Here is a 17,488-nt window from a genome sequence, read left to right on the forward strand (position 1 = left end):
AAAACACCACAATACAGTTCGGACAACACACGGCAATATCCAACAAACAGAAAGCACGAGCATTCAACAAACAATTCACCAACATAATACAACACAAAACCAACAGAACATACAGACAACTACAACGCAAAATACGAAAACTCAACACCACGCCCATAACCATCACAGAACAACAAGTCAAACAAGCACTACAACGCTCCAAAAGCAACAACTCCACAGGCCCAGACAACATAAACATCAGACATCTGAAACACCTAGGCCCCAAAGCAATAACACTACTCACACACACTTACAACACATCACTCAACACCAACACCATCCCCGCAATATGGAAGACTGCAAAAATAATCCCAATACCAAAACCCAACAAAAACCACGCACTCGGCCCATCCTACAGACCAATAGCACTACTCAGCCCAATAGCCAAAACAATGGAAAAGGTAATACTACCCTTCATTACCAACAACACTCAACTACCCTCTCACCAACACGGCTTCCGAAAACAACACTCCACAACCACAAATCTACACCACATACACAACATCATAGCCACAGGTTTCAATCAACAAAAACCACCACAACGAACAGTTGCCATAGCCCTAGACATGTCCAAAGCCTTTGACACGGTAAACCTACACACACTCACAAACTCAACAACACTAACACCCCAAACATCATCATCAAATACATCTTCAACTACATAAGGGGACGCAGACAATACACTCAATACCGGGGGGAAACATCAGAACACAGAAACACGAAAACGGGGGTACCACAGGGGGGAGTACTTTCACCAACACTATTCAACATATACATGGCAGACTTATCACAACCACCTCCAAATGTACACACAGTTACATATGCAGACGACATCACCATTCTATCCACACATGTCAAACCACAACAGGCACAACAACAAGTACAAAAATATCTCCACGACATATACAACTGGACAAAACAGAACCAACTCACACTCAACGCAGACAAAACCACCACCACTCTGTTCACACCGGATCCGGCAGAATACAGCAACAGACTCACTTTACAAATAGATAACACCACCCTACCCACAGTCCGCGAACGCAAAATACTGGGATTAACATGGGACCCCAAACTCACCTTCTCAAAACACACACAACACACTCTAACCCGCGCCAAGCAATCAAACAAAATACTTAAAGCCTTAACAACCACTCACTGGGGAAAATCCAAAGAAACTATACTCACCACATACAAAGCAACCACACTCACACGCCTCGAATACGCAAACACTATATGGTCACCAACACTATCGGACACAAACAAGACAAAACTCCAGACCACACAGAACACCGCACTCAGAATAGCAACAGGATGCACACAAGACACAAACATACAACACTTGCATGAGGAAACAAAAACTCTCCCACTGAACACCCATCTAAAACTACACGCATCGCAAATCAGACAAAAAGCCCAACACCCAACCCACCCACTACACCCACTCACTCAACAACCACCACCACCCAGACAAAAGAAACAAACAATCTTCCACAACAACAACTACACACACAACAAAGACACAGCACCACAGGACACCAACAACGACACCATAAAACAGAACATGAAAGACATACACACCCACTTTGTACAAACACACTTGGACACCAGACAACACAACAAAGTAATACATGCACCAGCACCAGAAATAGACCCATCAGAGCAAGACCTACCACACAGAACCAGACAACTCCTAGCACAACTCCGAACCAACAAATCACCAGCCCTCCACTCCTACCTACACAACATTACACCGGACACACACCCAACACCACTCTGTGCGCTATGCGGCACGCAAGTGCACGACACACAACACCTGTTCACCTGCACAAACATACCCACCACACTGACTCCGGAGGACCTCTGGCGAAACCCAAGCGGAGTGGCGGCCCTGCTCGCCCGCTGGGCGGCGGAGGGGGGTCTGGGGATCCGGGAGACGGAGTGAGGGCCCGGTCCCCCAATGTCGGGGCACGGGTGGGGTCGACAACAACAACAACAACATCAACCTGCTGTAAATAATGCCTCCATTCATGATTGTAGAAACCCCAGAACGGTAAACATGTGATTATTTTATTTTAAAATATAAGAAGCCTATGTTTTGCAATTGTGCTCATTTTCATTGTATTGCACGACAAATATAATAGATGAGCCGGTTTGGGGACATCATCAACCAAGCTGCTGCTCCAATTGCAATGCGATATATTGTCCTGCTCTCCTAAATTCGCATCTACACCACAAATTATAACATCCTAACTGATTTAGCAACAACTGAAAATTCACATCATTATTTAGGGAGTTGCATAACTGTTGCATTATATGGTGCCCTATTCATTTTATTTAGTATAGCATACATATATAAAAGTGGAAAGATACTGCAGAGCTGTGCCATTACTCTTTATCTCTGTGTACATAATAAATAAACATCACCTACAGATACATTGGTAAAAATTGCTTGATTCCTTCTGTATACTGTAGATATTACGCAAATGGCGGTAAATAATTGTGAAAGCTCAGAATCAGGTTTTAAAGGGTTAATTCTTTGCTGGGTGGAGCTCTTATCATGGAGCCAATAGGAGGTGTCCTCGGGTGGTGTCCGTCCCTCATTCAGCTCGGGTCCTCCACCAGAGGCCAGGAAGCCCGAGGGCCCCGCGCAGTACCCCCGCCGCTCCCAGCACCGCACACCTCCGGACCGAGATGTCCGACGCTGGTCCCGGGATCTGTCGCAACCACCCATCCAGTCCGGGGGTCACTGCCCCGAGCGCCCCGACCACCACAGGCACGACCGCCACCCCCACCCCCCAGGCCCTCCCCAGCCCCTCCCCGAGCCCCTGGTACCCCCCGAGCCCCCCATGCTCCCCCCTCCCGATGCCTCCACCACCTGGGACCGCCACATCCACCACAACGGCCCTCCTCCGCCCCCCATCCACGACCACGACATCTGGCTGGCTCGCCACCACCATCCCGCCAGTCTGGATCCGGAAGTCCCACAGGATCCCCGCTCCGCCACCCTCGGAGGTGCCCCCCACTCCGACCCCGGGGCCCCCAGTCCACACTCCGCACAGATGCCTCGGCAGACCACGCCAGCCACCTGGCCATGGCGCTCCACGCAGGCCCCCCCTGCCAGCATCCCACACCCCGCAGCCACGTGCCGGATCGTCCCAGGCGCCTCCCCGCACAACCCACACCCCGGGTCCTGTCCGGCGCGGCACATCCGGGCCTCGACAGCTCCGGCGCCCAAGGCCCGCTCCTGAGCAGCCAGGATGAGCGCCCCTGCGCTGTCCCCCAGGCCAGTCCCCTCCAGCCACCGATAGGACTTCTTGAGATCAGCCACCTCAGCCACGGTCCGGTGGCACATCCCGCGTAGGGGCCCGCCCCACCACGATGGCCCCCCCCCCCAGCGCCCGTCCCTCCGCTCCCCACTTGGGGCAAAAAATGAGCACATAACACCATCCAGTGTGGGTCCTTGGGCAAGAGCCTTCACGCTAATGCGTACCTCATACAATGATGAGAGACAATAAAATGAATGACATGCCAGCTCAGACGTCGCCCGGCCAAACAAGGTCTGCGTCAGGTGCTGTTGAACCAGAGCACCTTGATGAAAAATGGAGCAGAGATGGGCAAGATGCAATAACATGGCTCTGTTGGAATGCTACTACTCAAGCAAGCCTAGTCAGAGAGGTTACATGGAGAGAATGTGGGCTAAATGGTTACTTCAAAACCCACAGTCACGGGTGGCCACGAAACAACTCGTAACTCAGTGTTCCAACATCCACAAACGGCAACTGCTGTCACAACTTGAGATTGATGAGGTACAACGCAGGTTCCATGGTGAGGGGCCCCAGGCTGCCAGATCAGAGGAGGAGTTCATACCAGAGTGAATGCAGATGATGAGATTGGGAGGCCAGCCCCAATGAATGAAATGCTGAGCGAGGCAGCAACTGACCTGAAAGCTAAGATCATGGCAAGAATGAAAGCTGGGAAACCTAGAATCCGATTACAACGGCTATGTGAAGTACCACCTGAAAGTCTCTTGGAAAGTGTGAATTCAGCACTGAGGGCGATCCTTACCGTAACGATCACGGAAATGAACTGATATACGCTTCAGCATCAGTGATCCTTGAGATGCTTGGCTATAAGAGCAACCATGGAAGCCATGAGATACATTACCGACCATGGAAAAGACGGTTGGAGGCTAAGATCAAGGCGGCTCGGAAAGATGTGAGTCAATTGACTGAGGTCCAGAGAGGTGTGATGAAAAGGCCGATCCTGAGAGGTACATCCAGATGACCATATATGAAGCACTCGAAACAAAGGCTCCAAGCCTTGTCCAGCCGCCTAAAGCGGTACACGAAAGAGAATGAGGCCAGACGAATAAACAGGCTGTTTGCAACACAACCTGCGAAAGTGTACGCTCAGTGGCAGGGTCCTAACAACAGAGCTGATCCACCAAGACTGGAAACTGAAAGGTACTGGGGAGGCAGATGGGAGAAGGAGGTTGCACATAACAGCAGTGCACAATGGCTGGTCACCCAAAGAGAGGAGCACAGACACCTCCCTGAACAGAACCCAATTACCATAACAGTGGCAGACATAAAGGAAATAGTCTCAAATATGAAGAACTGGACAGCACCAGGCCCGGACATGGTCCACACTTACTGGCTAAAGAGACTCACAGCACTCCATGAGCGCCCAGCAGCACAAATGAACCAGCTGCCTAGGGATGGGACTCACCCAGGATGGCTAACCGAAGGGCGAACGATCCTTATCATGAAAGATCCCTCAAAGGGTGCAGTCGCATCCAACTATCGGCCAATAACCTGTCCCTCCACAATTTTGGAAGCTCATGTTGCGGCTAAGATAAGTGCACACATGGATCAATACATGAGCGAAGCACGGAAGGGCATTGGTAGAGATACCAGGGGAGCCAAACATCAGCTCCTGGTTGACAGAACAGTCGCACAAGACTGCAGGTCCCGATGTACCAACCTGTGCACAGCCTGGATTGATTAAAAGAAAGCCTATGACTCGATGCCACATACATGGATCACTGAATGCTTGGATGTGTATAAGGTGAACAGGACCCTAAGAGCCTTCGTTGCGAACTTGATGAGGATGTGGAAAACCACACTTGAAGCCAATGGCAAGCCACTTACCCAAGTGTCCATCAAATGTGGCATATACCAAGGTGATGCACTCTCCCCATTGCTGTTCTGCATAGGACTGAACTCCCTAAGCCAAGTAATCACCAAGACAGGCTATGGATACAGCCTCAGAAATGAAGCTACGATCAGTCACCTCCTCTACATGGATGACATAAAGCTGTATGCTAAGAGTGAAAGGGACATAGACTCCCTGATCCACACAACCAGGATCTACAGCAGCGACATCGGGATGTGATAGTCGGATGGTGACTAAGAGAGGAACGGTAGTCCGGACTGAAGGGGTCTCACTCCCCGAAGGAACAATAGCAGACATTGAGGACAGCTACAAGTACCTCGGTGTACCACAAGCCAATGGCAACCTTGAACTGGCAACAAGGAAAGCGGCTGGGGACTAGTGAGTGTGAGAGCCACTGTCCAGGATGAAACATCCAAGCTCCATGAATACATCAAGGAGAAGGCTCCAACGGATGACGTACTCAGAGAATGTCTCAGACAATGGGCAACAGAGGATGAGGCGCTGGAAGAGGGACCATCATCGGAGGACAAGCCCCTACACGGGATGTACCACCGGACCATAACTGAAGTGGCCGATCTCAAGAATTCCCATCAGTGGCTAGAGAGGGCTGGCCTGAAGGACAGTACAGAGGCACTCATCCTGGCTGCTCAGGAGCAGGCCCTGAGCACTAGAGCCATTGAGGCCCAGATATACCACACCAGACAAGACCCAAGGTGTAGGTTGTGCAAAGAGGCACCTGAGACGATCTAACACATAACTGCAGGGTGTAAGGTGCTGGCAGGGAAAGCCTATATGGAACGCCATAACCAGGTGGCTGGCATAGTCTACCGAAACATCTGTGCGGAGTACGGACTGGAAACCCCAAGGTCAAAATGGGAAACACCTCCGAAGGTGGTGGAGAATGACAGAGCGAAGATCCTATGGGACTTCCAGATCCAGACTGACAAGATGGTAATGGCGAACCAACCAGATATCCTGATGATAGATAAAGGGCAGAGGAAAGCCGTTGTAGTGGATGTAGCGGTCCCAAGTGCTGGAAACATCAGAAAGAAGGAACACGAGAAACTCGAGAAATCCCAAGGGCTCAGAGAGGAGCTGGAGAGAGCCTGGAAGGTAAAGGGGACAGTCGTGCCTGTGGTGGTCGGAGCACTCGGGGCAGTGACCCCCAAACTAGATGATGAGTGGTTGCAACAGATCCCGGGAACAACATCGGACATCTCAGTCCAGAAATGTGCAGTGCTGGGAACGGCAAGGATACTGCGCAGAACCCTCAAGCTTCCTGGCCTCTGGTAGAGGACCCCAGCTGAATGAGGGATGGACACCACCTGAGGGGTGAGACGAGGATTTTTTTTATAGATATACAGTAGATACACATTCACTCCCATGAACATCCCCAACAACATTAACACCAACAGTACAGAAATTCAAACCGTAAAGATTCACATAACCAACCACAAAAGACTACACATATGCAACATGTATATACCCCCCAGAGATACCACCCGACCAGACCACGCCACAGAAGACACAGACATCACCAACACCTTCCAATACATAAACTCGCTGAACAACACCATTCTAACCGCAGACATCAACGCTCACTCAACACAATGGCACTCTCCCTACGACGACCACAGAGGCACCCACATTGCAGACATACTACAAAACTCCCAACAAATCACTCTAAACGCAAACACACCCACCAGAAAACCTACAAACATCAACCAACAACCAACATCACCGGACATCACAACAGCCAGCAACAGCATCACAAACAGAACAACATGGACCACAATACACGCACTCAGTTCAGACCACCTTCCTATCAAAATCACACACAACACGCGTGCTCCTTTCCGCCTACAACAACACCTTCAAACTTACACAAATTACAGGAAAGCAGACTGGGAAGGATACACCTCTGAAATAGAATCAGCACTGGAGAACATAACCATACCTGACAACATCCACACAGCCAACACCATGCTCACAAACCTCATACTTACAGCAGACAAACACCACATACCCCACGGAAAAATAAAAAGCAAATCACTTCTCCTACCACAACACATCAGAACACTCATCAGCCAAAGAAACGACATCAGACAACAAAACCACCAAGACCCACGCATCACAGACCTAAACAAAGAAATAGACACACAAATCCAAAAACACAAACAAGAGCTATGGAAAGAACACTTAACGGATGCATGGAACCACAGACACAAACAACACATACTCTGGAACACAGTAACAAGACTATCAAACAAAGAACAAAAAGCACCAGAAAACACCACAATACAGTTCGGACAACACACGGCAATATCCAACAAACAGAAAGCACGAGCATTCAACAAACAATTCACCAACATAATACAACACAAAACCAACAGAACATACAGACAACTACAACGCAAAATACGAAAACTCAACACCACGCCCATAACCATCACAGAACAACAAGTCAAACAAGCACTACAACGCTCCAAAAGCAACAACTCCACAGGCCCAGACAACATAAACATCAGACATCTGAAACACCTAGGCCCCAAAGCAATAACACTACTCACACACACTTACAACACATCACTCAACACCAACACCATCCCCGCAATATGGAAGACTGCAAAAATAATCCCAATACCAAAACCCAACAAAAACCACGCACTCGGCCCATCCTACAGACCAATAGCACTACTCAGCCCAATAGCCAAAACAATGGAAAAGGTAATACTACCCTTCATTACCAACAACACTCAACTACCCTCTCACCAACACGGCTTCCGAAAACAACACTCCACAACCACAGCACTACACCACATACACAACATCATAGCCACAGGTTTCAATCAACAAAAACCACCACAACGAACAGTTGCCATAGCCCGAGACATGTCCAAAGCCTTTGACACGGTAAACCTACACACACTCACAAACAAACTCAACAACACTAACACCCCAAACATCATCATCAAATACATCTTCAACTACATAAGGGGACGCAGACAATACACTCAATACCGGGGGGAAACATCAGAACACAGAAACACGAAAACGGGGGTACCACAGGGGGGAGTACTTTCACCAACACTATTCAACATATACATGGCAGACTTACCACAACCACCTCCAAATGTACACACAGTTACATATGCAGACGACATCACCATTCTATCCACACATGTCAAACCACAACAGGCACAACAACAAGTACAAAAATATCTCCACGACATATACAACTGGACAAAACAGAACCAACTCACACTCAACGCAGACAAAACCACCACCACTCTGTTCACACCGGATCCGGCAGAATACAGCAACAGGCTCACTTTACAAATAGATAACACCACCCTACCCACAGTCCGCGAACCCAAAATACTGGGATTAACATGGGACCCCAAACTCACCTTCTCAAAACACACACAACACACTCTAACCCGCGCCAAGCAATCAAACAAAATACTTAAAGCCTTAACAACCACTCACTGGGGAAAATCCAAAGAAACTATACTCACCACATACAAAGCAACCACACTCACACGCCTCGAATACGCAAACACTATATGGTCACCAACACTATCGGACACAAACAAGACAAAACTCCAGACCACACAGAACACAGTACTCAGAATAGCAACAGGATGCACACAAGACACAAACATACAACACTTGCATGAGGAAACAAAAACTCTCCCACTGAACACCCATCTAAAACTACACGCATCGCAAATCAGACAAAAAGCCCAACACCCAACCCACCCACTACACCCACTCACTCAACAACCACCACCACCCAGACAAAAGAAACAAACAATCTTCCACAACAACAACTACACACACAACAAAGACACAGCACCACAGGACACCAACAACGACACCATAAAACAGAACATGAAAGACATACACACCCACTTTGTACAAACACACTTGGACACCAGACAACACAACAAAGTAATACATGCACCAGCACCAGAAAAAGACCCATCAGAGCAAGACCTACCACACAGAACCAGACAACTCCTAGCACAACTCCGAACCAACAAATCACCAGCCCTCCACTCCTACCTACACAACATTACACCGGACACACACCCAACACCACTCTGTGCGCTATGCGGCACGCAAGTGCACGACACACAACACCTGTTCACCTGCACAAACATACCCACCACACTGACTCCGGAGGACCTCTGGCGAAACCCAAGCGGAGTGGCGGCCCTGCTCGCCCGCTGGGCGGAGGAGGGGGGTCTGGGGATCCGGGAGACGGAGTGAGGGCCCGGTCCCCCAATGTCGGGGCACGGGTGGGGTCGACAACAACAACAACAACAACAACAACATAAAAAAAGACTCCCCCTTTAAATATTCCTGCTGCATAATATATCTCCTTTCCTTTCGTAAAGGATGGTCAGAACCTTTCCTAAGCATTATTAAAATTTAGACGATCTTTGCTCCAGGTGCTACCGGCTCATCTCACTCGGTTAGGATAGGAAAGGAAAGTTCCTATGCCAAAATGATAATCCAAAAAGGGCCCCTGTTGGTGGATAATCAGGCCATGGGAGGTGTGAGTAAATTGTGAGGGGGTGTTGGCTGGAGCTAGAAATAATTTTGGTGTCTTGTCCCTGCAGTAGGTTCATTAAAAGAGCAACCAGTGTTTTCACCACCATGGTCGGATCTTACTCTGGAGGGTAACCCATACAGGCAGGTGGCTTGGACAAAATATTTCAACACTGTCAAAGCTGTGTTGTCTGTGCTCCAGTTGAAGGTACGTTATTAGCCTGGAATTCCCATCAATGCCGGCATGTGTCACAAACACCCACCTGTAAAACAAACATGAAAAGAATAATGATTAAATACAAGAAAACAATCAAGTTTCATATCTTGTTTGAAATATCATCTCGGTAGAGAAGGTATTGCTGTGCACTTAAGACTACATGGAGGCAATTTGGAGTTTGTGTAACTTGGATATACAAATGATAAAATTCAATTTAATCTGTGCTGTCCATACAATATGGCTTTCTAATGCTCCCACGAGTACAAATATAAGATGATCCCTTATTACCGAATGAGACGCATATGCCCATCTATGTGCCATAAACTATTGGAGAATGGCACATAGTATGTTCTTCTAGCCACAGTCTGGCTCCATCTCTGGGCTGCAGCAGCTGGCTCAATACGGTTGAGGATTTCTCGAACTCTTTTTCTTTGTACTACAATACCATCAGCACGCAGGTATGCCCTCATCATCTGCAACAGGTTCATAAAACAACACAATAAAGAAAGTACACTTTCACAATGAATATAATGATATATACATGAAGGGACAAGAGTATGTAGCAGAACACTTGCTTCCGAGCCTGATCTGGGAAATTGGCTGTGCAATCTTCTGACATGCTCTTCCAGGTCAACATCATGAATGGGAGTAAATCTATTTCTGGCTGAAATCTGAAAAAACTTCATTTTTTTATGCAGGTATGAAGAGGAACAACACAACATCTCAGTGATGGCTCTCACTGTAAAGCCCTGAGTGGGGAGCAGTTCAATTTGATCACTTGTAATGTCAAGTGCTGGTCTTCCTCGTCTACCTAAAGTATGGAAATAAAAGGATTAAGGAATTCAAGCAAACGAATCACTACGTGTTTTTTATATACTGTATACAGTACAGGCATATAGACACAGATGTACATAAAAGTATATGCAGCTTCAAAACCACGAGCAGCTATTTTCTCTAACCATTTTACTCAAGAAAAAAATAATTCAAACTTATAATTGAATAACTAAAAGATCACTAGTTATTGCTTAAAAGTGTACAGCCATCGCGTTACTTAATAGTCTACTGATTTGCAGGAAAACCACTGGTATAAAACGACGTTTGACAGGGTGATAGAAGGTAAGTCACAGCAAGTCGTCAGTAAAACCCGTGTGTAGTTTGAATAAAAATACATACGAAAAACCAATGACAAAAAATGGTAGCCATTTTACCTGTGTGCAAACGATGTGCCACATGGGAACAAACACGTCCACCATTAGGAGTGGGTCCCGCAATGATGACAGATCGGAGATCTATTGGACTTTGAATCAAACTTTGAATAGTATCAGCGCTAAACTGGTCACTAACTCTTCTTAAATTAGCAATTGAAATGTTTATCGCGCGTGCTTCACTTTCACCGGCAGACCCTTGATGACAGGCACTCTCTATTGCCCTGCACCTTCGCCGAATACGTCTCAGGACACTGTCCGCCATTGTTGTTTTAAAAAACTAAGTGGGCACAGAATTTCCAAAATCATGAGCCCTGACTGGTGGGATGACACTATTTTGAAACGTACAGCCAATAGGATACCGTTACATGTTTTCGTAATCATCCTTATTTGCATTTAATGCAAGTACAGTGTAATGTCACTAGCACTACAAGTGGGCACATTTATGGCCTTACATGTTCACTAGTAAGCCTCAAAATGAACTTACTAGTGAACTAGTGGGCACATTTATGGCCTTACATGTTCACTAGTAAGCCTCAAAATGATCTTACTAGTGAACTAGTGGGCGTTTTGTGGCTTACATGTTCACTAGTAAGCGTCAAAATGACCTTACTAGTGAACTAGTGGGCGTTTTGTGGCTTACATGTTCACTAGTAAGCGTCAAAATGATCTTACTAGTGAACTATTGGGCGTTTTGTGGCTTACATGTTCACTAGTAAGCCTCAAAATGATCTTACTAGTGAACTAGTAGGCGATGTGTGGCTTACATGTCAACTAGTAAGCCTCAAAATGAACTTACTAGTGAACTAGTGGGCACATTTATGGCCTTACATGTTCACTAGTAAGCGTCAAAATGATCTTACTAGTGAACTAGTGGGCGTTTTGTGGCTTACATGTTCACTAGTAAGCGTCAAAATGACCTTACTAGTGAACGAGTGAGCGTTTTGTGGCTGACATGTTCATAAATAAGTGTCAAAATGATCTTACTAGGGAACTAGTGGGCGTTTTGTGGCTTACATGTTCACTAGTAAGCGTCAAAATTACCTTACTAGTGAACCAGTGAGCGTTTTGTGGCTTACATGTTCACTAGTAAGCGTCAAAATGACCTTACTAGTGAACTAGTGAGCGTTTTGTGGCTTACATGTTCACTAGTAAGCGTCAAAATGATCTTACTCGTGAACTAGTGGGCGTTCTGTGGCTTACATGTTCACTAGAAGCCTCAAAATTATCTTACTAGTGAACTAGCGGGCGTTTTGTGGCTTACATGTCAACTAGTAAGCCTCAAAATGATCTTACTAGTGAACTAGTGGGCACATTTATGGCCTTACATGTTCACTAGTAAGCGTCAAAATGACCTTACTAGTGAACTAGTGGGCAATATGGAATAAATACTCAAAGGGCTTGCCAGGCAAGCCCATTGAGTATTTAAAGGGTTCAAAGGGCTTGCCTGGCAAGCCCTTTGAGTATTTATTCATCCGTGATGGTATTGTAGACCAATGAGAGCACGTCCGACAGACACGTGGACTTCGGGCGGCCAATCATGATGCATTTCGAGCCAAGCCCCAACAAAAACGGAGGAGAAAACTTTCAGACGCTTTGAAAGCTTTTGGGGTACATATTACTCTTGTTGTTACACAAAATTTTGTTTTACGATTATTTTAGGCGGTAACGTTATGGTGTAAATGTCAAATACGTGGTCAATTTATCAAGATGAAGCCTGCTTAAAAATTTGCTCCAACAATTTTGGAGATGTGTCTGACTTTGACAGCAATGGCGGCAGTTCAACGCTGACAGTCGCAGTCGGGTGCAGATTTATTTCGGCAGGACTTTCTAAAATCTGCCGTTTGCTCTGACAGTTCTCTGTCTGACAGTCACATTTTGTCTTATTACTCACAAGCTAATTGACATTTAAAAAAAGAGTTAATGTTTGGAACACGATTTTGCTCTTACTGTTTGCTGCCTTAGTTCGTTTGAAATATTCGCTTCCTGCATTACATGAAGTACATTTTTTAATATTCACAAGACTGTAACTGTGCATTATAAATAATGTCACATTTGCACTATGTTTTACTGGATCTACAACTAAACTAGGTCCTCGTTTCTGGGAGAGTCCACAGCACCTCCTGTATCACAACCATTCTGCCGGCACACCTTCAGCAGCACGATGTTTCTAACGGGAGCTGGAGGGTGATCAGCTTCATTGAAGAACAGGAGGAGGAGAGGCACAACGTTTGTCATTTGTGATATGTTTTTAGACTTTTCTCCTAACTAAAAAAACTATGTTTTGTTAATTTCTTGATATAGTTCTTGTATTTAAATATTTTAACAATCAAATATTTTTCAACTGTGTTTTAGATATTAATTGTATGAAATAAATCAGTGAAGCCCCATTCAAATTCTACTCTATCTAATCTGCTCGATCACACTGCTGTCAACCCGCTGTACCTCCAAACTCCTTGGCTTACTCGCAGTTGGAGGGTTCCCCCCGAACTGGGGGACAAATCCAGGAACCAATCCCTGCACCCCGAACGGGGTGCCCTTACGGCCGTTTTTTTTTTTTTCGGCTAACCGCCCCCTGAACCTGGCAGGGTGGCGGGCGGACCTTTTGCTCCAGGCGGGGGACATAGAGACAAATCCGGGGCCCACACAGACACTCTCACGCACGCAACAAACACACACACAACAAACTACCTGGACATGCGACATTTGCACACAACAGATTACAAGAAGACAGACATCCTTCAGATGCAACCACCACACACCACACTGGGTACACAAACATTGCACAAACATAAACACTAGACAATACAACATAACATGGAAATGCAGACTACATCCCAAAACACCACCACGAACAACAACACCTCGTAGGACACCAACAGGCAGCAGAGCACAAACAGACCAAAACAACACACTCGCCTCACCAACACTACCCTCAAAGGCAACACGGACAGACAACTCCAACAGAGATACAACAAACACAAGACCACCCCCCCAAACCTGGACCTGCAATAGCTGCAATAGAATCATCACACGCAGACAAACCTCACTCAGATGCAACTCAACACACCCACACTGGATACACAGACATTGCTCCGGCATCACCACCCGCCAATACACAAACACGTGGACATGCAGAACACACACGCAAACAACAAACACCCCAACACCACAACCCCCGAACAACCCACAAAGAACAACACCCACCAACAAAAACAACAAACACACACTGACCATACTACAAATAAACATCAACGGCATCCAAAACAAGAAAACAGAACTAGAAGAACTCGCCTCACAACAGCACGCAGACATCATCACCATACAAGAAACCAAACTAGAAAAACAACACAACACACCTCGTCTCACCAACTACACCAGCATTAGGAAAGACAGAGAACACAAGGGAGGAGGAGGACTGCTCACATACATTCACAAATCAGTCACATTCACTCCCATGAACATCCCCAACAACATTGACACCAACACTACAGAAATTCAAACCGTAAAGATTCACATAACCAACCACAAAAGACTACACATATGCAACATGTATATACCTCCCAGAGATACCACCCGACCAGACCACGCCACAGAAGACACAGACATCACCAACACCTTCCAATACATAAACTCGCTGAACAACACCATTCTAACCGCAGACATCAACGCTCACTCAACACAATGGCACTCTCCCTACGACGACCACAGAGGCACCCTCATTGCAGACATACTACAGAACTCCCAACAAATCACTCTAAACGCAAACACACCTACCAGAAAACCTACAAACATCAACCAACAACCAACATCACCGGACATCACAACAGCCAGCAACAACATCACAAACAGAACAACATGGACCACAATACACGCACTCAGTTCAGACCACCTTCCTATCAAAATCACACACAACACGCGTGCTCCTTTCCGCCTACAACAACACCTTCAAACTTACACAAATTACAGGAAAGCAGACTGGGAAGGATACACCTCTGAAATAGAATCAGCACTGGAGAACATAACCATACCTGACAACATCCACACAGCCAACACCATGCTCACAAACCTCATACTTACAGCAGACAAACACCACATACCCCACGGAAAAATAAAAAGCAAATCACTTCTCCTACCACAACACATCAGAACACTCATCAGCCAAAGAAACGACATCAGACAACAAAACCACCAAGACCCACGCATCACAGACCTAAACAAAGAAATAGACAAACAAATCCAAAAACACAAACAAGAGCTATGGAAAGAACACTTAACGGATGCATGGAACCACAGACACAAACAATACATACTCTGGAACACAGTAACAAGACTATCTAACAAAGAACAAAAAGCACCAGAAAACACCACAATACAGTTCGGACAACACACGGCAATATCCAACAAACAGAAAGCACGAGCATTCAACAAACAATTCACCAACATAATACAACACAAAACCAACAGAACATACAGACAACTACAACGCAAAATACGAAAACTCAACACCACGCCCATAACCATCACAGAACAACAAGTCAAACAAGCACTACAACGCTCCAAAAGCAACAACTCCACAGGCCCAGACAACATAAACATCAGACATCTGAAACACCTAGGCCCCAAAGCAATAACACTACTCACACACACTTACAACACATCACTCAACACCAACACCATCCCCGCAATATGGAAGACTGCAAAAATAATCCCAATACCAAAACCCAACAAAAACCACGCACTCGGCCCATCCTACAGACCAATAGCACTACTCAGCCCAATAGCCAAAACAATGGAAAAGGTAATACTACCCTTCATTACCAACAACACTCAACTACCCTCTCACCAACACGGCTTCCGAAAACAACACTCCACAACCACAGCACTACACCACATACACAACATCATAGCCACAGGTTTCAATCAACAAAAATCACCACAACGAACAGTTGCCATAGCCCGAGACATGTCCAAAGCCTTTGACACGGTAAACCTACACACACTCACAAACAAACTCAACAACACTAACACCCCAAACATCATCATCAAATACATCTTCAACTACATAAGGGGACGCAGACAATACACTCAATACCGGGGGGAAACATCAGAACACAGAAACACGAAAACGGGGGTACCACAGGGGGGAGTACTTTCACCAACACTATTCAACATATACATGGCAGACTTACCACAACCACCTCCAAATGTACACACAGTTACATATGCAGACGACATCACCATTCTATCCACACATGTCAAACCACAACAGGCACAACAACAAGTACAAAAATATCTCCACGACATATACAACTGGACAAAACAGAACCAACTCACACTCAACGCAGACAAAACCACCACCACTCTGTTCACACCGGATCCGGCAGAATACAGCAACAGGCTCACTTTACAAATAGATAACACCACCCTACCCACAGTCCGCGAACCCAAAATACTGGGATTAACATGGGACCCCAAACTCACCTTCTCAAAACACACACAACACACTCTAACCCGCGCCAAGCAATCAAACAAAATACTTAAAGCCTTAACAACCACTCACTGGGGAAAATCCAAAGAAACTATACTCACCACATACAAAGCAACCACACTCACACGCCTCGAATACGCAAACACTATATGGTCACCAACACTATCGGACACAAACAAGACAAAACTCCAGACCACACAGAACACAGTACTCAGAATAGCAACAGGATGCACACAAGACACAAACATACAACACTTGCATGAGGAAACAAAAACTCTCCCACTGAACACCCATCTAAAACTACACGCATCGCAAATCAGACAAAAAGCCCAACACCCAACCCACCCACTACACCCACTCACTCAACAACCACCACCACCCAGACAAAAGAAACAAACAATCTTCCACAACAACAACTACACACACAACAAAGACACAGCACCACAGGACACCAACAACGACACCATAAAACAGAACATGAAAGACATACACACCCACTTTGTACAAACACACTTGGACACCAGACAACACAACAAAGTAATACATGCACCAGCACCAGAAATAGACCCATCAGAGCAAGACCTACCACACAGAACCAGACAACTCCTAGCACAACTCCGAACCAACAAATCACCAGCCCTCCACTCCTACCTACACAACATTACACCGGACACACACCCAACACCACTCTGTGCGCTATGCGGCACGCAAGTGCACGACACACAACACCTGTTCACCTGCACAAACATACCCACCACACTGACTCCGGAGGACCTCTGGCGAAACCCAAGCGGAGTGGCG

At 46.3% G+C, this 17,488-nt stretch overlaps 1 protein-coding gene across 12 annotated transcripts in view; it reads left to right on the forward strand.

Annotated features, from left to right (window-relative positions):
• The window catches only part of LOC127587825 (uncharacterized), a 257,761-nt gene that overhangs the window by 94,664 nt on the left and 145,609 nt on the right, over positions 1-17,488 (forward strand). The window contains exon 2 of one of the 12 annotated variants that reach the window (XM_052046306.1): positions 13,288-13,530. The exons of the other annotated variants lie outside the window; for them this stretch is intronic. The gene's annotated coding sequence lies outside the window, so the exon portion shown is untranslated. Of the gene's footprint in view, positions 1-13,287; positions 13,531-17,488 lie in introns of those variants that run through there. 12 annotated transcript variants of the gene reach the window in all.

Source organism: Hippocampus zosterae, chromosome 16 (assembly GCF_025434085.1).
Source record: "Hippocampus zosterae strain Florida chromosome 16, ASM2543408v3, whole genome shotgun sequence".
Lineage (NCBI taxonomy): Eukaryota > Metazoa > Chordata > Actinopteri > Syngnathiformes > Syngnathidae > Hippocampus > Hippocampus zosterae.